Below are 25168 nucleotides of genomic sequence, written 5' to 3'. Positions count from 1 at the left end.
TTAATTTTTATGTCAAATAATAAAAAAAAACTTTCATTTTCTGTTGATGGAATTTTTCTATTTTTTTTTGTTGTAAATGAGAAAAAAAAACTTAAGTAACAAAATCATTTCCTGCATATTGTTAGAAAAAATAAAATAATACAATATTGATTTGATGATTGAAAATAAAATCAATCTAATTTAGATTGACTCTTTATACGTTTATCCAATTAGAAGGTATGAGCATATTAAAATGGAAAATTATTAATAATATCATTAAAATTTATTGCATCATATAGTTTAATTATATATAAATTATGTTTTATTTGTTTTAATTGTTGTAGGTATCTAAAAAAATTGTTTGAAATAAAATATTTAATATCGAAATTGAATTAAAATTTAAGAGTGAGCTTTGTTTAATATTATTAGATCGTAAATATAGAATAGATTATCTAATTGTCTATCAAGACGTAATAAATTTATTAAGGCCAAGTAATTTATTAAGTACTATATCAATCAATGCTTAACAGAAATTTTGTTTGCGTCTTACATCAATATTTTTGCTCAAAATCAAAGTAAACTTTAGTTTTGGGATTTAAGGTACCTTTGTTGTCGTAGTCCGATATAGTTTTCATTCATCATTCGTAGTGTTTAATATGGTTGCCTCAGTTTTATTAGATCAAATTTCTTACAGGCAAAATATAGTACGGACTCGTTATAGTACGGACTATGGAATGCATGAGCAGATGACGCGTATTTTGCGCAAACCTAACTTGTATTCGTCTATTTTTTTTGCCAACATACGGTAGCATTAATTTTGTTTAATTTGTTCTTAGCTTCTATGTGACGCATTCTATTAACTCGCCCTACAGTAGTTTTGTACGTTGGGTTTTGGCTGTTTAATTTTTAATTTACTTAATAATATTAAATTAATATTATCAATATTATTTTTTCCTCCCCTTTTCCTTTTTCTTTCTCCTTCCATCTGTGACGATTTTTTTTCTGATAGCTACGTTCGTTAGCTAAGTGATGTTTATTTTGCTATATTAAATGCTTATAATAAGCAATCATCTGATACATAAATTTGTTCATAATTTATTTGCATAAAGGAGAGCATATATAAAAATTTCCAAAAATTGATTCTGTTTCTCTTTTTTATAAATTCTAAGCAATCCTTACATATATTACTTTACATTAAGTCCCTGTATTCATCCCTTGTTCATGCTCATATGGAATTTGTGTCACAGGTTTGGTTTCTAATTACGGCATTCAAATTTGTAGGGTTGAGTCGATTCAAAAAGATTTCTTAAGATTTGCGATTCACCACCTTCTTTGGGGTGAACTTGCTTTTATTCCATCATATGAGAACAGAAGTGATGTCACGTATGTGATGTCCATCTTTCATCGGGAACACTAATATTACATTTTGTTCACCTGATCTTTTTGTTGTCCATGTTCATAGAAATAATTATGCGAAATTTGAGCCACTCAGTAGAGAATGCTGAATATGTGGAACAAATTTAAGAACACATACGATGTAAGACTAATAAAAGATACGGTGAACAATTGTTAAAATTTTTCAGTAAGTTGTTAAAATTTTTCAGTAATTTTTTTAAATTGTAATATGTTTGAACTTAACATTGTGACAAAATTGTGATAAAATAAAATAATTAAAAATACTATTAAAAAAATTTTTGTTATTAATTTTTAAATTCTTTATAAACTTTAGTTAGTGGATTTGGTTTAAAATCAAAAACATTTGATTTGCATCTTTAGTAACATTTGATCTAAAACCTTACAGCAGCAGCATTTTTCACTTGATCAAAATCTTCTAGCAGTTTTTATAAATTTTCTTCTGTATCTACACATACGTAAAATATATTAATTAAAATTTTTTTTTCTATACAATAAGATAATTTTAATCCTTTCTAATTTATACTAAAAATTTTGTTCATTCCTTTATACTAACAAATAAATTTCTTAAAAATAATCAAATCACGATCATATTCTATACATAAATATACCACATCACCAGTATTGTACACATAATGAAAGCTTTATATAATTAATTATATGTATAGTATCCACATGTATACATAGGAGTTCATGTAAATATGTGTATGTAAGAAACCTTTGACATTCACATATCTATAATGCTATCCGTATAAATAAAGATTAAAAATTGTAATAAAAATTGCAATATTAAGAACTTTTTTCTATATAATGTAGAGTTTAAGGTGCATTGCATGCCTGCCTGCCTCATCATAAAATTTAATCTTTTAAATCTTTCACTTTATACGAATTGTTTCTTTATTAAAGTAAGTCTATATAATGTGTATTGTATTTGATGTATATGTATAATATATACAAGTCTTTTAAATTTTATACTACCAATTTTTTGACTTCTTTTCACCTACATATGTAAAAAGTTTAACAAGGTCAATATTTTCATCCAATATAGCTAAGCTGTGATATATAGAATACTATGTATATATCGTAAAAGATAAGTATAGAATGAAATGAATGTATAAAGATTATTAAGGAAATTGAATTAATTTATTATTATTTTTTTTTATCTTCTTCAATATAGCACTGATGAAATTCTTTAATATTTTGTATACTCTACTTTATAATATTATGTGATATAAGTAAGTATACAAAACAACAGTAGTAACTTTACTTTATATATGCATTATGAAGAAGAATAAAGTAAAGGTTATAGATGGTAGCTGATCATATTCTACATAATAATAACTAAAAAAACAAAAATCTAATACAATAATAAAGATCAACTCCTGAGGCCTGATGATGAAAATTTTTTATTATTCTCTTTTTTTTTTGTTTTGTTTAAAAATAATTTCAAATTGTATTCAACCATAATAATGAGAGTGCATATACCATAAAATGTAGTAGTTGTATACACAAGGTGATTCAATAAAATAAGTGACCAGAGATTGCCGGTCTAACCAAAGAACCAACGATTGTCATCTTACACACTCTTTCTGGGACCTTAGTCTCTTAGTCAGCAAAGTCTGTGTATTTGATTTTATCCAGCTTATTTTGCTTCTGATATCAGTAATCAACTTGGGCAATTGAAAATTTGTATTCGACTTCAACCAAATTCTTAAAATTAAGTTTTTTGTTAGTAGATTAATGGTTCTAAAAAATGTCAACTGCCTTTAAGAATGATATAACTAACCAAAAATTTTTTGAGGTTTAGAATCTTGAACTACAAATGGTTTTTTCCGTTATCTCCTATATCATACTAAATGTTTTAACATTTAGTGACTTAAATTAAAGCTTGAGAAAGTAGCCAAAATTCTGTAAAAAAAATTTCAAAGTTTCAAAAAATTTTGTACGAAATTATCGAGTTTCAGAAAAATAAAAATATAAAATAAAATAAAAATTTGATTTTTTTAAAATTCGAACGCTCGGTATTCCGAAAGTATATAAAATACAAAATCAAATAATATATTGCTTTCGAACCCTATACTAACCTTTTCAAAAACTGTTTATTTCGGAAGGGAATTTGTAGTTTTCGAAAGTAAAAAAAACTTGGACTTGAAGTAAAAATTTCGTGAAAATTCTTTAAAACCCTTGCATACCTCAAACACCGTTAAGATTTAACACCTAATTCTGAAGAAAAATTTTACTCATTTTCGATGCCCTAAATAATGATATGTGTTATGTTACTGATTACTGAATCACCCCGTATATATACATATAAATGTAATGCAATTGAAAACTCATTTAAAATCATCTATACTTGATTAAGTAAAAAAGAAAAATTTATAATGAATAACTTTTATTCCTTTTACTGTTTTCTATTATTCCAGTTAAACAATATTTTCATATAGCATCTTTCTTTTCAAAAATTAGATTTTTGTTATACTAAATTAATCTTATAAAAAGAAATATGTATACTTAGGTATTAGCCGTATATTGTACTTAAATTTTCAACACTTTGTATTTCTTTATACATTTTAAGTCGTTCAGGAGCAAATAATATGGGATTGTATTAGAAAATTGTGATTACTTGCAGTACTCGTATATAGCTTTTCGATTTGTATTATTAATTTATAAAAGTAAATTGATCGGTTGAATATGGGCTCAATTACATATGAGACAAGCACACAAATTTCTTTTAAAGTTAATTGAGTTAGAGTTGTTAATATTTTAGTAGTCTTCCGGCTGAAGTTAGTATGTATAATGTTTTCTAATATGGAAAAGTTTTCAAGAAAATGGAATTTTAAAATGAATGAATTTGGCTAACCAAGTCCGTGTTCGAATGCAGGCATATTTTATGATAGTTGAGAATTTTTCAAAGTTTTTGAATAATTTTCCAAAATATAATACTGAATAACATCTAATAATATGTTAATTAATTAGAATCTAATATTAGAATGGGAAATTTCAAATGTAATTTTATATTCACAAATTTTCTATTCACCTATAACTTACCTAAATACTTAAATTAACACTTATTAAACATCGAAAAATTAGGTAATTTTGATAAATAAAAATACTACAATAATTGTATGTTATATAATTAGACAAAATTATAAGATTTCTAAATTTCATAATGTTCCCTTATATCTTAGAGTTGAAAAAAAATTTACGAATTTATACTCATATTGTAAATAAAGAATCTCAGTTCAATCTTTGTATATGTACTTGTAATTATCATGGATTTTTGAAAGTATATTCTAAATCATATTAGAAACGATTTTTCTTGAAATTCTTTTAATATGAATTTTGATATAAAATGATAAAATTGCAAATATATAAATTGGAGATCTTGTTAACTGGCTATATTAAAGGAATTTTAATTTTCGATCTTATGACATAATATGTGTAATTTACAAAATTATTAAATATGGACTCTTTAACTACCAATAGAAATAAATTGTTGAAATAATATCGAAATAAACAAGAGCTTATAAAAGGTGCACATGCAAAAATATTTGGTTTGCATTCTAGATTTTAAAAATGTAGTATAGTAAAAAGCACATACCATGCTTAAATTGTATTATTGCTAAATTAGAAACTTGTGCTCTAATTATAGAAAATTTCGAAAAAGAGAAATAACATCTTTTTGATTAGCCGTACTTGTTAATATTTTTTCAGAGATTTCAGTCGAATTTAATTGAGCTACTCCTATTCTATTATACAGTTAAAAATTTATTTGTAGATAAATTCCGTTTCAAACTTGCCAAATAATATTAACTTGTGGGCAATTTTTATTGTCAAATTTCATAAAAATATATAGCAACAATACTATCTAAAAAAAAAACAATTTAACATTGACACGCTAATGGTATTCATGTATTTTGGTTCACTCAAAAATTCCAAGGATATTTCTAACTCTTATTAAATTTTATAAAATTGTTTCTCTCTATATTTAGATTCAGTTTTCAATAATAAAATTGCTTATATATGTATATGTGCATGTGTAATTGAGTGAAAAGAGATCTATTTCATATCGTTATTATTTTCTTGACTTTCATTGTTCTGTTTTTGCATTTTTTTTTTCCAATTTATTCGCGTTTCTTCATATTAAAATATATTATGTATACATATATGTACATATGTATGCAGTATTAATGTAGTTTGCAAAAATATCTAATCTGATGTGCCCATATAACCTCATTTTAAGCTATAAACATTAATTTCAAGCAAAAGTATACTTATTTATGCACATACATTTATACATTATAGTCAATAGTAATATTTAGTATATATATATATGCATTTATCTGCCTGTTTATTTATATGTGTATGTATCCACTTTGTATTCGGTTATATATTAGTCCTTAACTTTTATTTTTATGGTGTGATCTATTGCATTTTATAAGAAGGTACCTAATTTATGCTTCTTTCTTTATAACAATGTTCTACATTAATTTTTTTTTTAGTGAAATATACAGAAAAAAGTTTGTGTCTATTTATATATTATAATATTATATATCATATATATACATACATATATATTTTCTTAGTTTATATTACAAGTATATAATACATGTGTGTCAGTATATGTATGTTGTTTTGAATTCTGATACATTATTTTTGATGGTATTTTTAGTTGTGCTCGCCTTCAATTTGTCTGCTTGTCAGAATTGTGCAAAAATTTCCACATTTTAAGTGATTTTCCTCGCCTTTTTTAAATTGTTATTGTTTCTGGTTAGTAAAAAAAATTATTTTTTTTTTTAAGTGTTTTTGGTTTTGTACTTTTAAAGCATGAAATTTAGAAAATAAAAATTTCATTCAAACTTTGTTTTTTTTTAAACATAATATTGTTATAATATAATAAGATATTGATTCCAGTCAATAATAAGATATTGAATACATAGTTTTAGGAGTAATTATTTTTACAAGAATATTTGGCCAATTGTGTAGTGGTAATGGTATTGATGCTTTTGTTAAAAAATTTCATGTTTAAATCTTACTTCATTAGGTCATTATAAAAAATTATGCCTAGTCTTTAAAAATGACTCTATGATTTAATTTTATGGAATTGAGGTATAAGGCCCTATAACTCTCCAAGGTGTGCCTTCTCCAAAAGAAAAAATATTTACAGGAATGGGAATAAAAATAAATTTTTCATTGTACTTAATTGTAGGCATAGAGTAATATAACTCATATAGAGCTGTTTTGACTTATGTTTGATATAAATTTATGACCAGGTCTAAAAACTTTACGGCCCCTAGAATCCAACTCTCACAGTTTGGTTTCAAGACTATTACGCCTCAATTGTGACACTCCGACTTCCAAATAAAATTAAAATAATTTTTTTTTATTTCGAATAATATTTAAAATAAGTGTTATACTTCTGCTCTTTCTACCCTAATATTGTGATAATCTTAATTAACAATGTGTATTAAATAGTGTTTTAATCAAAAAGTGTATTGTGCATCACATGTTTAAAGTGAAGTCTTATTAAAAATTGGATATAAAGTGAAAATTATTATTAAATGAGTTTTTAATATTAATTTACTACTTTTATTAAGCAATTTACTGTGGAATTTATTATTGACTTTAACATGTTATATATACATGGTTTAAAGTCCTAGCCTATTATGATAGAGATTTTGTTGTTTGCTATTCTAAACTAAAATTTATTAATATTATATACAATTCAATTGAAATATCAATAATTTAATTATATTTATTCATTTCGGTAAGGTGTTATATTTAGTGCTTGCATGTAATGTATGCGCATATAGTACAAGCAAGTATATACAATGGTAAGATTCTATGACTATTATAGACATGGCAATCACCATATTATTGACGCGATTATTTTACTAAAGTGAGATGATGTTTTAAAATTTGTTTAAATATGTACCTATTCCAATATGTATCATATATACATACACATGTTCATATAACAAATTTTACCTGTGTTGCATATATAAGAGTATATCGTATAAATTTGCTAAAATATAATTTGGATTCTTTATGCTTATTTGTAATCTAAATTTTTCTTTTGATTTTATAATTTTTCTGGAAAAATAGAGCGCAATATTAATTCGTGTATAGCAAATAAGAAATGAATTTCAATTTTTTGAAATTTAATTTTATTTTATAAGATTTTCTTTATACATACGAGTATATGTAGTTAACTCAAACTTTTTATTTTATTGCAAGTCCAAATAGATTAATGACTGAAATGCATATCGTCTTTTTTATTTCATTGTATTTTTTTTTTTTGAAAATTTTCTTAACTGATGAAACGAGTAATGTAGCAGTTAATAGGCATTTATCATTTGGGATAGGTCATTAATTGAATTAAAAAAAAACAATTTCTAATTAGAATTAACCATGGTACATAAACTTATTGCATATATGTATGTCTGTAAAATTTATTCTTTTTGAAAATATATTTGAATTTATGTATATGAGTAGATGATATAGATACATTAAAAATATAAGTATATATAGTGTTTGTATGTGTGCATATATTGTTTTGTATAAATGAGCGCGCGATTAAAATTTGTGAATAATAAATTAAAAATTTCTTAGAATGAAGGTATATTTAATAATAAAACAAGTATGTATATGTGTTTATGTTACTATAGCAAAATATTTAGATGAAAAGAATATTGAAGTAAAAAAAAAAATGAAAAAGAAAAATAAAATATATTAAAAAGTTACGCTAATTATACTGTAAGTCACTTAAAAACGATAAAATGATAGATCGTGATTTTTTGAATTTTTGGTTTTTATTACTTATACACTATTTTTTTGTTTTGTTTTTGTTAAATAGGTAAAATGGATCGTACAGTTGTTGCTTTTATTTTAAAATTTTGCTACTTTTTTTTTTTTGCAATAAAAATGGAGTAATTCTTGATTATATTTTATAAAGATTGTTAAGTAGCTAAGCTATGAGTTCATCTACTTGCATAGGTTTATATATTTTTAAATAGGTTTCTTCTCCTCGGTAAATTAGGATTTATTACATAACAAAAGTGCCTTTTAAATTAGTTAAGATTAGTTTTCATTTTATATTATTTTTTGTAAGTGAAAAATAAAGATAATGAAAAAGTGAAAAAATAAAAGTACTTAAGCACTTATTTTTGTTTTAATGATTGATTTTTGGTTTTTATTTTTTTTTTTATTTATTTATTAGTTTTGGGCATAAAAGAAAATATCACCTTGCTTATGGAAAATTAGAAGATCAAAATTATAAACAGAAAACAAATTTTGTAACCAGCTGTTTTTGAAATTTTGTGTTTTTTTTTTGTTTTTGTTTACAAAAGGAGCAGAATCGTTTTTCGGTTATTTTTGTAAATTTTTAGAATAAATTATTGGAAAATTATACTTAATTCGTTAAAAATAAAAATTTTAATTGATGAAGATTTATTTTTCTTTGTTAAGCTCAATTTGCGTGCAACAAGGGTCAAGATAAATAGTGATTATACCAAATTTGAAATGTTGATTTCTAAATGTAAGAAAAATCTGACTGATACTTAGGTCTGTTTGTGTATCCCAGTATCTCAATTTCGGATAAGTTAATTTTTCGAGGTGCTTGAATAGAGCTTATATACGAAATCAATAGATTTACTTGAAATATTGGAAATTGAATATCGGATATCGGATAAGTTCCTTGAACTGTCTCGATGAACATAACGTGTCGCAGCTGCCAAGAAATGGACAAGAAGGAGATAATTTTTCGATGTCTCTGCAAGTATCTGGTTCTGGGCGAGTCAGACTGGTCACGTAAAACAGAGCATGTCTGACGGGGCCGGATGATATATCGAAAATTTTTATCGCGGATTTAGATTTTAGGATTCCTCAAGAGAACGCTTAATCATAGCCTCGTGATAAGGAGATAGTGACAGCAAAATTAGCACATTTGGGAACCATTATTGGTCATTCTTATTATTTTTGAATTTAGATTTGAAATATTAATGTAACATCGAATGAAATATGATCATATTTTACTTACATATATTCACAAACACATATAATATGTACTGTTCACATATAGTCCTACATATTTCATTTAAAATTTTATGTGTACACTCAAATTAATTAAGATATTCAACCCACTTCATTTCTCCAACTGCTTTATTTAATTTTTTTATTTCTTAAATTTTATTTCATTTCTAATATATTAAACAGAGCTCAAAAAACTACAGATTTCGCCAATATATGCGATGTTAAAGTAATACTCGTATTCGCGTTTATAGTGAAATCCGTTTTTATATATTGAATGTAGCTGTGATTGTTTTAATGTCAATATTAATTTGGTGCATATTGCAATTTAATTGTCACTAATTTGTAATAATATAATTTTTCATTCTAATTGAATTTTTTTTTTTATAATTAGTGCAATCGTACTGTGTAAGTACATTTGCGTATTTTGATTACAATTTGTTTTTGTTTTTATTTCTGTTTCTGTTTTTTTTTTTTTAGGTATGGCACAATTTTTATGTTACATTGATTGTTGTTTTTATAAAGTTTCCTTGTGATTTTTGTATTTTTTTGTATTGTTGTTGTTGCAAAAATTAATTACTCAACTTAACTCGAGGGAATTGTAAAATTTTTTAGCAATTAATTTAACCTTTTATTATTATTTAACTTTATAGCATTGTCGGTAATAAAAATAAAAATTTATCAAAATTGAAAACATTTACCATTAATTGCTCACAATATTGTACAAGTGCAATGAATGGTTGTATATTTGTTGCATGGTGATTGTCAAATGTTGTTTTTCTTTTTTTTTTGCAACTTACTGTGTATGAATTTGTTTTATATTGAAAATTGTTTTTGTTTTATATTATTATAATTGCATTTTTACCTTTGTGCACTGCACTGCACTGTACAGCAAATCTGGAATTTTCAGATCTTTTGATTTTATTTTTTTTTTCTTTTGTTTTGTTCAATTAAGTACTTATAAGCTAGACACTGTATGTAGAAGATAATTTAACCTAATTAAAGTACATTTGATTTTTATTTTTCAATTTTTACTATATTATGGCACTTAATTAATAATGATAGCCAATTAAAGATATGTAACGGCATATAATAATTGTAATTTAATTAAGTGTGTATAAAATGTCATAAAAATATTTTTCAAATAAATTGTTAAATTTTATTTAATTTTTATTAAATTTATTTATGACAACTGTCAACTGTCGTAATAAATTTTAAAAAAATTTCATTTTATATTCATCTTTTTTATTCTTTGCATTTTGTGGAGTTAAGATAAATTAAAATATTTCGAAACTTAAGAAAAATTATTAAAATTATGAATTTTTATTATTATTGAGAAAAATGATGATTTTCATAATAAATTAATTTGACTTTAATATTTTGAAATCTAGAAAAACAAATCAAAATGTATAGGTGCCATTTATAATGTTCATAAATGACTGAGATTGATATTTAATATGCTTTGGCGCATAATTGTATGACATGACTCTAAAATTATTGGAATATTACAAAACTGTGATTAAGATAAATAATTCCTTTTTTTGAACAGAATTGAATCGCAGAAATACCCATCTGCATAATAATTAAATTTCCAAAGTGCTTCTATAGATAGCAGCTGCTTCAGTTCTTTGACATCTATTATAACGAGCTCTGATATTGTATACAAACAAGAAAAATCTTTCACATGTTCGACATTTTCACAACGAGCTCTGCATATTATACAAACAGGAACAATGTTTTTTTCAAATATCCTTGTATAATTATTAAAAACGATTATTCATCTACTTTAAATGTACAAAACAATCAATGTACTTACATTGAAAGCATTCAATTTGTTGGTTTTCAAACTTAACTATTTGCATTTATACTATTTTTCTGATATATTCTGATTTAACATGTTTTTGGGCTCATTTTGCTGAAACTATGACGAAAGCTAAACTAGCTTAAGAAGATCTATTTTAATTTCCTTTAGATTTACTTTTGATTTAGTTAATTTGACCTCAGGCCATGCTCCAGTTTTGTAAGTTCATTAACTGGACGGATGTATTATATATTTAAAAATAACGACACTTTTACAATCTATTTTTGTTTAAATATTGAATTTTATGGATATAGGTGATTACTTAAGACATAACCCTAGACCGTCAGTTAAAAAACCGGAGAAAAAGGTATAATAACTACTCTGCAACATTGTTCCGACTAAACTACCGAATTAACAGAGTTTAAATATGCATACATATGAATCTAGTAATAATTAAATATTTTACAATGTTGCAAACTTGTTGAAAAGTATTTCATGTCTCATTCAATTTTTATAATATGGACTTTTAAATTTCTTGAAAATCGATAACAAAAACAGTTACCAAATACTTAACCTTTGATAATGACAATTTTTTTTTTTTTTTCAGACTCACCCGATTAAATCAAATTTTATATATTTATGTATATTTGTAACTGTTCAATTATAAATAATGTTGATAAAATTGTTTTAATTTTTAACATTTTTAAGCTTTGGGTAGGTTATGAGCACGTAATATACAGAACTGGCATTCATATACATACATAAAATGTTAAAGGAATATTGCTAACAAATTATGCCATTTAGAATGTAATCAATTTGAATCTAAATATAAATAATAATTACATATATTAGATTATATTTTACAGTTAACGAGATTATTATAAAAATTACTAGCCTAGAATTTTACGCAAATATAATAAATATATGTAGGTAAGTAAGTATGTTTTATATGCACTTATTTCAGTGTCATATTAAATAACTGTTTTTAGAGTGCAAAAAAAAAAAAAAATTATATTCAAGGCGTATAGGCCTTAAATCAACAATTTTATTGGATATTTTTAAATGTACAAACATGCATACATACATACATATAATTATATTTTAATTATCCCTTCTCTGTTATACTTTTTTTTGTACACTATTTTATTTTTTCTTTCTTATTGTTATTTTTTAATTGCTCTGCAAAGCTTTTATACTAACTTTTCTTTTATAACATTACTTTTTTTTAATAAACAGTTAATTGATTTCTCTTATAGTTTTCTTAATATATGCATATACCTACATATAGGTATGTGCATATAAATAAAAAATATTTTTATGATATAAGCGTTATTATTAATTGCGAGTGCGTTTAAAAGAAAAAGGAAAAAAAAAAGTTTTTTTTCCATAATTAACAGACAACTAGATTGACTTATTAAATTACAATTTTGATTTACTTGGCAATCTAATAACTTATTTATTAAATTGTAATAACTATGAAATTGCTAAGCGTTAAGACAAAATATACACAAAAGGCTCAAAAATATTGATTTCAATATACTAGAAATTATTCAACATTTCAATTACAAGCTAGAAGTTATTCAACATTTTAACATTATTTTATTTTAGAAAAATATTTTAAATTTTTCTTTGATTTTTTCCTATAGGACACTAAATTAAGTTTTCTGATACATATTACCATAATATCATCGAATCATATTAATAATAATTATCTGATTAATGACCTGATGGATGTTAAAGCCGTCCTTTAAGTGAAGGGTGTGGAGTTGAAACCCTGGTCACATCACTGCCAAAACTATTTTGTGCAAGTTGACAATATAGAACATTTACAATTTTTCTATATTTAGCTGATCCGACATTAAGAAATTTATATTTGACATGCGGCAAAAAATAAAAAAATTTTCATTAAATTTTCATGAAATTTCATATTTGAGAGATTTCTCGGGTAAATAAGCGTTAAATGTTAGTTTTATTATAATTTCGAAACATACTACAAATAAGTGTTGCGATTTTAAAAGTTTGCATGGAAAAATAAACTCTACTCTCTCTTACTTTCCTAAAATTTATCAAAAAATTTCGATTTCATAATATTTATTCCCATAAAATATAGCCTAAATGAATATAAAAAATCTCTTTTACGTTTGCAATTTACATCAAGCTCATTTCCATTACATATTAAAAAAAAATAATTAACACATACATTTTTCCAGAAAATGGCAGTCATAGCGCCGATACTATCATATATGCAAAATACGTATTTGCAGTGCACTTTTTGGAGATGTATCGCATCAAACAAGTCTGAATCGCACCTGATGACAGTATTTAATATTTTTCTTTGGTCAATATATTATAATTAAATTTGAAGTCACCTTGACTTTCTTTTGTGAAAAATGCGATCGTTTTTGCAAATCATTTACTTGTTGGTATTATGTGTAAGATATGCTCTTGAAATTTAGTAATAACACAATATTTTTGCTAATTTTTATTGAAAAAATACTGACAATAGTAGTAAAATTTATAAGAAATTAATTTTTTAAATTTTGTTCAAAAATCTTATTATAAAATTATATAGATTTCTTGCTATTTACTGAAAAAACTAGAAGCTATAAACCTATAACTTTCCATATACCTAAATACACTACTTATGTATAATTACTAATTTTCATAAAATATGAGAAAACTGCAGGCAAAATTACTGTCAAATTTTCATTTATTATTTTTCAACACTTTTTAATTAAATTTGTCATTGTTGCCCTATTTAGATCTTCTCAGACAGCCTAGTGTAATGCGTATAATATTTTGAGAAATAATTTGTTTATACAATAATGTTAAATAATATTTGCTTAAGTACATAGAAATTGAAAAATTTTGCTATCAAATTGGATGTGAGTGGTGTTGAATAATAATAATTAAAAATTTTAAAATAAATAATTCAATTAACTTGCAAATAATATTAAATTTATTAATTAATTATAACAAAATTTGGGAATAGAAAATGAATTAACTAAGCTGTTTTAATCAACAAAATAATATTTAATTCAAAGATTTTGATCTGGGAATAACAAAAAAATATTTGTACAAATAATAATTATGAATCCATACATGGGCATGTAAGAACCTATGCTTATTCATACATATAAAAGTATTCTACAAAATCTCCATTAAATAAAAAATTTCAATATGACGTGTTTGAAATGAAATCATCATAAATTTGAGCTTGTCATCATTGCTTCGATATTGGTTCAATAATAATTTCAGTAATTTTTTTTATGAACAAAAGTTCAAATATATTTGAATTTTTTTTGTTTTCGTGAGTATGTGTATGGGAAACTGCTCCTTTATTATTTTATATTAAAAGACTCATGTATATGTTGTTAGAGATTGTAATATATAGAGCATGTTGTGCAATTAATATATAATTTCCTCTTTTTAATATTCAGCTTTTAATAAAAATGATTGGTTTCTGTAACGGAATATACTATACAATATTGTTAGTTCTTTATAGAGCTACTCGTACATACATGTGATATTATCTTTGGAAAAAAAAAAATCCATTAAATTATGGAAAATTGCACATACTTAAAAATATACAACATAATTTTTTTTTTCTGTTAGTGCTCTACAACATACTTTTATATTTTGTTATGGGTACATTAAGTGTATATTGTATGTGCTTATATGAATGTAATCTTGACTATATGTGCACTCATGTTAACTGTACGTTATCAACGCAGATTACCAAAAAAACTTAACTCAAATATGATTGAATTGAAAATGTGTGGATGATTAGTTTTGGTTTCTACTTTTTTTTTATTTTGATTTTATATATGCACGGAGTTTTTTTCCTGCATTGCTCATATGTGTGTGTGTTTTTTCGTAAAACTAAGAAGTAAGTAATACAGCGGCGATTTGGGTATAGAAAAAATTATGTGTATGTTTTTCTTATGCATTTTAATTTTTTATTAATGGTTTGTTTAGGCTTATGCTCAAAAATATTATTCGTGTTCAAGTTTTGATGATTGAAATTGAAAATTTTAATAAAGCACCGCATTTCAAGTAAGTTTTTTTTTTTGAATTTTAAATGAAAATATTTTTTTATATTTTCACTTAAAGACAGAAGAGAATAAAACTTTACAGAGGTAATAAATACCAGCAGCAACAGCGGCAGCTACAGCAGCAGTAGTGGCAGTAAAAAATGATAATATAAAGTGCTCATTTTCATGTACTTTGACTGATGAAAATTGTTTTTTTTTTTTTTTTCTTAAAATTTTTTATGACTTTTTATTAGTGTTTTATAACCGATACACGATATTATAATGCTCGTTATTTATTATACTTACTATTTATGTTAGTTAGCTGATATATATACAGAACCAAAATGCCAAAAACGTATATTACACTTAAGTAAAATATATTTGAAAAAGGAGCATATAAAATTTAGTATATAAATTAAGCAGTCAAAATAAAATAATAAGCGAATTGAGTATAACTGGGGATTGAATATTTTAAAGGTGGCACATTAATTTTAAAATAAATTTTTATTACGCGCTTATTAACTTTAAATAATTTCTGCTTTTTTTCTTATTCTTTTTATAGTAGTGCTACTGTTAAAAGGCGAATGAATGAGATGAAAAAATTTAATTTTGTTTTTTTTTTTGTTTTTAACTTGTGTACTTATTGCTGAGTGTGTGTAATGGAGTAGCGGCACTTGTTTTTGTTGATATATGGGTTTTTTTTTTGTGTTTCGTGCTCTCCTTTAAATACAGAAAATGGTTTAATTTTTTTTTTTTTGTAAATTTTCTGCCTCGAATTATTTTCATGAATAATTGAATATTGAAGTGCTCCAGATTTTTTTTTTGTGTATTTTTAAAGAGGGCTGTTTTTATTGAATATTTCGATTAATTTATTGAAGAGAAAGGGCATAAATGATTTGAGAATAAAAAGAAAATATTTTACTTTAATTAGGTGTATTCTTGGTAAGGTGATTACCGTGAGAAAATATCGATTAAATTTAAAATGTATATTTTAGGAATGTGGAACAATTAAAATTGACTTAAGGTATTCGTTGGATTGGAAAATGAATTGTGAAGAAATTTTATAGCATACGTTATTAAGATGATATATTTAAAGCTTTAGAGAGGCTGATGAATAAAAATAAAATTTATAGTAAAAATTGGGTTAAATAATAAAATTACTTATGGGATTAAATATTTAATAAAAGTATTTTGAAATTATTGAGTTCATGTTACAGATTAGAGCGATAATTTATCCTCAAAATATCCTTTGACTGATTGAATAAGACCGTAATTTTTTGTTATCAATTTGTCTTTTTAAAAAAAATTTATTTTCGTTTATTTTCGCCCTTGTTATCTAGATTCTATTTGTTATTATAAAATATGTCATCAAATCGACAAAAAAACGAAATTTCAAATAACAAAATCAAGAAAATTACTCTGAAAAATTTCATATTTATATTTTCAAGAGATTAAAACCTTATATAACACTTGTGTATTATGTCACATTTTATTGTCAATTAAATCTATTAAAAAGAGACATATTGTAATTGCATAAGTTCAGAACTTTGCATACTAATTAAAGGCGTGTTAGACTATTTTCTAACAATTCTGATTGAATCAATTAATTTTATTCTAAAAGTATTCGGCAAATGGTTTTGGATAACGTACTCGTGCCTGTTTTGAAAATTGAATATTACTTTGGAATTTCACATACAATATTTTAGTATATTGGAATAAAAAAAGTATATTGGTTCAAGGATTTTCAAATGTAAACTCAAGGATTTGTCATTTTATGGCAATTGCAATGGAACAATGATGCAATACAGTTTTAACACAAAGTTTTTTTTACAATAAGTGTGAGTTTCCGCCCAGAGTAAGTTTTGTTTGAACGAGACTCAAGTCGAATTTACTGTACAATAAATATCTTGATCGAATCTCAATGTGCCTTTTTCATTGGAGTTTGCTTTATAAAAGATTTCTGTTAATATTAGGTAAAAAATGTTTCTCTATATTCTCTATCGGTATTCTGTTAACATTACGCTTTGTTAAATTAGGTATTAACATTATTTAACACTATTTTATTAACTAATATTTTCATTTCATAATATAAATTTTTACTTAACTAAGTTAAGAATCTATTAAAATTGAGGTCCGGTCTCATAATTGCATGTGAATCAATATAACGCAATGGAGATCTAAGCCACTTATAAGATATTAAATCTAGGTTTAAATAAAAAAAAATAAAGATTTTTTAATTAAAAACAAAAAAAAAGTTCAATTACTTTAATTTTTTTTTTCACAAAACTCGCATTTAAAAATTTTTTACCGCTCAATTTCTTCAAACTTTCTTTTGGCTCACATTCAGTAGTATGAAAGCAAAAAGCATTTTTTATAGATATCAATTATAATAAATAAGATAAATTGTATTTTTTTTTTATTTATTAAAAAAATTCAGCAGTATCTATATTAAAAAACGCTTTAGTTGGTAAGTAAAAAAAAAATTTCATTAACTTTTTTGTCCTTTTTTTTTGTTGTTGTAAAGAAAATTTATTGTACGAGTACATGTGAAAATTCAATGTAGATTTTAATAAAATTTTTATAGGTTTTTCTACGGAAATAGGAAAAATAAAGTTGTAAATAAAAACATTAATTAGCCTATTGGTCTTATATTAAAACTTATGAGATATCGAATGTTTTGACAATGTTGTAATCAATCTCTGGGTAGCAGGGGGGAGGGCAAATAATATTAAGAGTTCAATAATATTTAATAGGAATTAGATATTGTTATTTTAATATTATTAATGTTGAAAGTTGTATCATATATCATTAAAATTATTATATCTATTTAAAAATGCTCATAAGTTAATTAAAGGATATCACACAGGATATAAATTATAATCTTATGTTGTATGAAAATTGTAAGAAATAAAATTATTAACCATATTTATTTGCTATTAATTATTTTAGTAGTTAATGAATATTGTTGATAATTTTCTAAAGTTTAAATATGTGCTATGTTTAAGGTTCAAGAAGTGCCACATTATATTTAGTTTTATTGTTTCACATTTCTTACGTTCATCTTACAATTTTTAACAGTTTTGTTACGTATTAGCGTTAATGTCTAAAAGATTCGTATTTTTAGTGAAAAAAATCTGATCATTTTATTGCTGCATATTGCCAAAACAATGAATTTTATTTTTAGGCTACTGTTGGGTTTTTTTGTTAAGCTAATAGTTAGAAATTTGTGACATATATGAAATAAACAGACACTTACGATTATAAACATAATAGCTACATTCGTGTTAGTTATAACTACAAAAGGCATTTCCGTACAGAAACTGAGTGGAACACTGTGCAATTAATTCTGGAGAACGAAAACGGTAAATCTTGATATTTTGAAATTAATTTTTTATTGAAATTCGGTTAAAATTTCTATCATTTTTATACTACTTTTTTGTTTTCAAATTTTAATAACTACTAGCAAATAGTCATTTTATAGCTATCAATTATAATATGATTCCTTTGTATGGCAGTATATTATACTACCATTATAGCAACAGTGATCATTATAAATCCCAAAAATTATTAAAATTTTTTCAAAATTAAATTATAAAGGGAAAATTCAATTAATTTTAAACCATATAGTTATGATTGAAAAAAAGGTTCCTTCCTTAAGTCTTTTGTTTCAGACTGAATTTAGAATTCATTTAAAATACTGTTAATGAAAGACTTTAAGAGAAAAGGAATTTTAATTTCTATAATATTGTCATTAAATTATTTTTGCATTGCAGATTTTCCCTTAAAAGTAGTTAATGTCATTAGGAACTTCTACATTCTCTGAAATAATTAAAAGAAAAAAAAAAACAATAAATTTTAATTTAAATTACTTTCGTTTTTTACAACAACAAACTAATTCAAACTAATTAACCCATTTTGTAATAAGTATAAAAGAGGATGTGTAGTACAAAAAAAATTGAATAACAGAAAGGAATTTAATAATTAAACTACTTCTTATTTAATAAATGCAAACTATTACAAAAGTTATTCATATAAATTCTAAATTTGATAATTTTATTGAAGTAAGCAATTCCGGAAACAACTAAGTACAATTTTTGTATTTGAATTTTTAAAAATCATTGAAATTTAATTTTGATAATTTAATCTATAAAACGGAACAGAAATTAAACTAATTTCCTATTAATTCTTAATTTGACCACTTAGTTCCTATTATGCATTTAACAAACTCTGAATGTTAACAACTCATAACTGGTGAAAACTCATGTGATAATGGGGATCTTGTTAAAAATCTGAAAAATTTCTATATAAAATAAACTTGCAATAAGATAACAGTAGCGATTATTATGTATGGTATTTGTTCTTTTACAATTGCATATTTCTATTTACTTTATTACAGAAATTTGAAGTTTTTTTATTTTATTTTCTTTATATTGACAAGAGTCTAACAAAAGGTTTAGTTAACGTAGCTAATTATTATTAAATTTTTAAGATTAACAAGAGAAAACATTTTTAATATTCTAATAAGAAATTTAGCATTTTCTATATACATTATTGAAAATTTTTTTAATTACAATTTATTCCTGGATCGAGCCATAAAATTACATAAGATTTACTTGGAAACAAGAAAATTATGTAAGCTTTTTTTACTTTGTTCTACGTTGTAATAGTATTACAAATATTATTGCATAATTAAATTTAATTGATTGAAAATTTTATAAAAATTAATTGATACTAATTTCAACCAAAATATTTTAAGTTCTCAAATCATAACTTTGGGAATATTACTAAAATTAGCCAAGAATTTTTAACAGTAATTTAAAATATTGCTTAAACTGTAAATTAATGCACAATGCTGATACTTATACATTTGCTAGCATCAAATTACTAGTTAAGATTAAAAATTATTTCAAAATTATAATTTAATATTTGAAATTTGAAGAGATAAGAATCTCTTATTATTGTAATACTTTGCATACATTAACATAAATTGCTTTACTTAAAGTAATTCATATTTATAAATAAAATGTAATTTTTTCTTTTTTGGTATATTATTTTTGAAATATAATCATAATATGGTAACCCTGGTTTTGACAAGTTGCAATAGCAACAGAAGTAAATAAATTAAATTTAATGTGATGTCAAATATGTAGATACACAAAACATAAATCATTTTTTTTTTTTGAAAAAGCTCTTGAAGATTTACTTATGTTCAATTAGCCATAAATCAAAGAAACAAAAAAATATTTGATATAGAAATTTGTTTTTGGAATTATAACTCCAAAAATATTATTGAAAAAAAAAAATTCAATTATTGAATTTTTTACAAGTTTACAAAACATGAAATTGAAAAAAAAAAATTTACATTGACATTTTTTATAATGAGATTCTTGAGCTACTTGCAAAATAACAAAAAAAAAAAATCAGATTTTGTAAACGCCCCCTGCATTAATGTAAATTTTTATTTTAACTTTAAGAGGAAATTTAATAGCTTTATAATAGGGCTTATACAATGCAGAAGCTACAATTTTTAAGATGACGCATATAATAGAAATGATTATAAAAGTTTAAGTGATAAATGTATAACGTTAAGTTTTAAATTCCAACTTTCTCAATCGTCATCTAAATACTTGCATTTATTTTCAAAGTTTGTTAATAATTGCACTTAATTATAGAGCATATCAAACTTTATTTATTCAAATATTCAATTATTCAATTGTATAATATTGCCGTAACATCGTTAGTATTTTTCGAACATTTAAACGAATAGTTTAAAAATATTAATTAAAATTAATTTTCTGAAAATGAAAAATTGTAAAGGTATTTAGAAGATTACAAATTTAAGTATATTTAAGGGTTCCTGACAAGATTTTTCTGATCTGACAAGATATTATAGCTTTTAACAATTGATTGAATAACTGAAGATTTATTAATTGAATAACTGAATAGATTTAAGCACTATTAGCTGCAATTTTTCACTAAAATTAGTTACTATTTATCAATTGGAATTGTCGATATAATTGAATTAATTATCGATCGGAAAATTGGTCGATATAATTGAAAAAATAGCGTTAAAATATGCTAAAGTCCATACGAATGAAATTTAAAAACATGCATTTTTCATATAAACAACATTCATATATATTTTTTTAGTTTAGTTATGTATAATTTGGAATTTGTATGAAATGTGCATTTTTCGAATGTTTTTTGAACACATCATGTTTTACTAGCAAAACTATGAGAGATAGAGTAAAATGTTATACGGGTTACCTTTTAGATCTTATCATAACGCATCGAAAAAAAAGAAAAAATTATAATAACAAAAATTTTCGAAAAATTTCGAGTTTTTAAAAAAAAATTAAAAAAAAAACATAAAAACAAAAATTCTGAACTGTATTGACGATCTGTATGTCAAAAACTATGGTTGAAATCAAATTAATAGTAAGGCCAAAAATAAAGAACAGTCAATCGCCTGTAAAACACGCTTCTAATAATAACTCTATATTGTATGATTCCGAATTTATAAGCTTTTGTTCATATACAGGAAAAGTCCGGTACATTTTTTTTCAACAGGCTGTAGCTCTAAAATGAGTACATCTGGACCACGCCCCCATACAATTTTTTACTGGAAATTGATGAAAGTATTATTCCTGAAATTATGTTCCACCTTATGCGAAACACTCTGTATAATAGAACTGGTAAATGTAAGTGTTATAATAACATTGTAAGTGTCAACACAATTCATTTAAAATTGATTAAAAGTTTTTCGCTTGAGTCTTTCGTTTTTAAATAAAGAGTGATTTTTTTTAATTGCGGAATGCCTGATTTTAAGACTATCTGCTGTAATTTTTGAAATGCCAGTCAAAAGTTGTTTGAATTTAAAATTTCAATTTATTTATTAAATTTTTAAAATTTAAATTGTGATCGCATTACATTGTAATAGAATAAGAATTTAAGATATTTCTAATATTTTGCAAATGAGATTAATTATAATTTTCTTCAAATAATTTAAAACTTACTTACCGTTATGAATAATTTTTTACATAATCCACAATAGAAAGAAGTTTTCTTTATAATATTCCAAGAATTTGAGAAAATTTTCTTTCAATAAAATGGTTTTTGTTAATTTTTTTTTCTCTAAAATAACACTTATGATCGATTATACACTTATTTCATTAAATTTAAAAAAAAAAAACTATTACACTAGAATAAATTCAATTATATGACTTAAAAATATTTTTTTAATGTTATAGTTATGGAAGATGTTTTCTTATTTTAGTTTAAGTTTTGATTTTTAATTTAATAATAAACACTTGATAATTAATTATTACTTAAATCGTATTTATAATTCAGAATCGCTTTACATATCTTGTGGTTAATTTTAAATTACTATTTCTTCTTTCTAAATTATATTTTAGATTATAAAATTAGATGGTTAAAACTAATCAAAACTTCATCACTTTAAATTAATTCAAAATCACATTTTTCCATTTTTGATTAATTTTGAATATTTTTTTTTAATTTTCTTACTTTTTTATTTTAATTGAACAGAAAATATTTTAACATGTTGTTTGCATACATTTAAACATTAAATACTTTGCTATAATCCTTTAAATTTTTTTTTGTTCCTGAAATTTGTGTTATTAAAATATCAAATATAATCAAAGTAATCCAAATTTAATTAAATATTCTGTTTTTCCTTTTGATTGCTTAAATTGAATGTTTGAATAATCATTCTTTTTCTATTTCAATTTTTTTAATTCTTACTTATTTTTAATTTAGTTCTTAACTTCACTATTTATAATATTTTGATATGTATATCCTTTTTAAGTTGTAATATCCATTTAATATCCCAATAGATTACCATATAAAAATCACGATAACGAATAACATAAAAATAAAGAGTACATATAACAAGAATTAAAATAAAAACAAAAGTAAGAAAGTACTAAAATATATCAGATATAACAGTTTTCCTCTAAAAATTTTCCTCAATATATTGTATAACACACTAATATATACATGTATATATTTTTCTTTTTCTAATTTTCCAAAAATAAAACGCAATCATTAAGATTTTTCTTTATTATTTGTATTTTTTTTTTATTTTAACAAAGTTTTACTATACACAGAAAATTTAAATTAAAAACAAAAAAATAATAAAATAAAAAAAAAATAAAAAAAAATTTTTTAAAAAGGAAGAGGTTTTTCCGTTCGAAGTTCTTCTAAAACTTCAACCACGAGCACTAAATTCGAACTGAAAATTTGTATTAAATTTTCAAAGAAAACTTGAAGAATATCAAGAAGAAAACAATAAAAACTAGTAAAAATACAAAAAGAAAAAAATAAAAAACAAAAAAGAAAACTAAACAGAAAAAATAAAATCAAAATAATCAAAACTGTAATATCGGTTAAATTTTAACAATTGCAGTGAACCGAGAAAATGGTAACAGAAGCGGTGGTAAAAAAAAACTAAACTGAAATCTACAAAAATTTTAAAATACTAGAAATCATCTCAATAATAATCTTCATAAGAAAAAAATTCACAAGTCCCGTCGTTTTTATCATCGTTGTTCCCGTCGTCTTCGTACTTCTGTTATATATTATTGCTACTTTTTCTGTTTAACTTCAAGATGATTCTACTGTTATAATTTTGTTGTTGTCTCTGTTCTGTAAAAATTATATTAATAAAAATAATGTTCATTAATATAACATATAACATAACATTTAACATAATAGTAGAGCAAAATAAATACAGACATAAATATAACAAACTCAAAAAAAAAAAAAATTAAAATTTATGAGACGGAAAATTTATAAATTAATAAAAAATTAAACCAAAAACAAGGAAAACAACAAAAAAAAAAAATAATTGTATCAAACGTGCTTTTTGCACACTACTAAATTATTTTGTCGTTCGCTGTCCACGAACTGGTTTTGTTCTTTTTTGTTTTCGCTTTTTCTCTCTCATTTTCATTTAGATCTCTCTCTCTCTCTCTCTTCTTTTTCTAAAAATGATATAATTGATTAAAAAAGGAACAAAAAAACAAAACAGATGTAATCTGAAAAAATAAAAAAAGAAAAGAAAAACTGATATGAAAAAAAAATGCTCCAATTCTCCAACTGTTACCTGTTATGTTATTTAGAAAAACATATGTATTCGGTTTTCTTAATTGCAAATCGTATATGAAATTGGAATTATCTGTTATTTCAATATTTCTTTTAACTTTAACAGTATCTAATGGAAACTTAAATGTTAATTGAAATTTAACATGATAACATGAATATCTGTAATTCCATTTTACATACTCCTCTCTTAAGTGAATTTTCGGTTCGTTTTTCAGTAAATTTACATTTTACTTTGGTTTCGATTCAATAAATGTTAATTTAAATCTGACGTTCTCTTGCATAAAATCTTCAATTTTGGTTGGGTGGTATGTAAAAAAAAAATTAAGAAAAAAAATAATAAGAAAAATTGCGCAGTTTTCTGCTTTGGAATTTTGTTGTTACACTGATTTTTTACTTTATTCATTTGGTTTTTGTTTTTTTTTGTTTATTTGGAAAATCGGTCAGAAAAGCTTAATTGGTTGATGTTTTTTTTCTTGTTCAGTACTATATGGTTATGGGTAAAAGTTGATTTATCGATGAATTTATCATCATTATTTGTTTTTAAATTTTTATTTCATTAAAATGAATTTGTCACATTTGGTTTTTTTAGTATTGCTTTGCTTTTTCAGTATTTTGAGTTGTTCTTTTTGTTTCTCTTTTTATACGATTTAGATGTTTTCAGCAATATTTAATTGAAATTTTTGTAGATGTCTTTGATGAAAGATTTATTTAACACTTTGAATTTTAAATAAAAAAAAAAAGATTTTTGGTTTATGTAAATGAGACTTCAAATTTGAAATTAAAATAT

The 25168-nt window shown here is 23.5% G+C and overlaps 1 protein-coding gene across 1 annotated transcript in view; it reads right to left on the bottom strand.

The window, feature by feature from the left end:
• Positions 1-22544, bottom strand: part of LOC129615147 (GATA zinc finger domain-containing protein 14-like) — a 90448-nt gene extending 67904 nt beyond the window's left edge. The window contains exon 1 of the mRNA XM_055530226.1: positions 22276-22544. The gene's annotated coding sequence lies outside the window, so the exon portion shown is untranslated. The remainder of the gene's footprint in view (positions 1-22275) is intronic.
• Between the last annotated feature and the right edge of the window lie 2624 nt (positions 22545-25168).

The sequence above is a fragment of the Condylostylus longicornis genome, unplaced genomic scaffold (assembly GCF_029603195.1).
Source record: "Condylostylus longicornis isolate FDR11 unplaced genomic scaffold, ASM2960319v2 ptg000135l, whole genome shotgun sequence".
Taxonomy (NCBI): domain Eukaryota; kingdom Metazoa; phylum Arthropoda; class Insecta; order Diptera; family Dolichopodidae; genus Condylostylus; species Condylostylus longicornis.
Note: the sequence above shows the minus strand (reverse complement) of the source record. Positions and strands in the feature narration are given on the sequence as shown.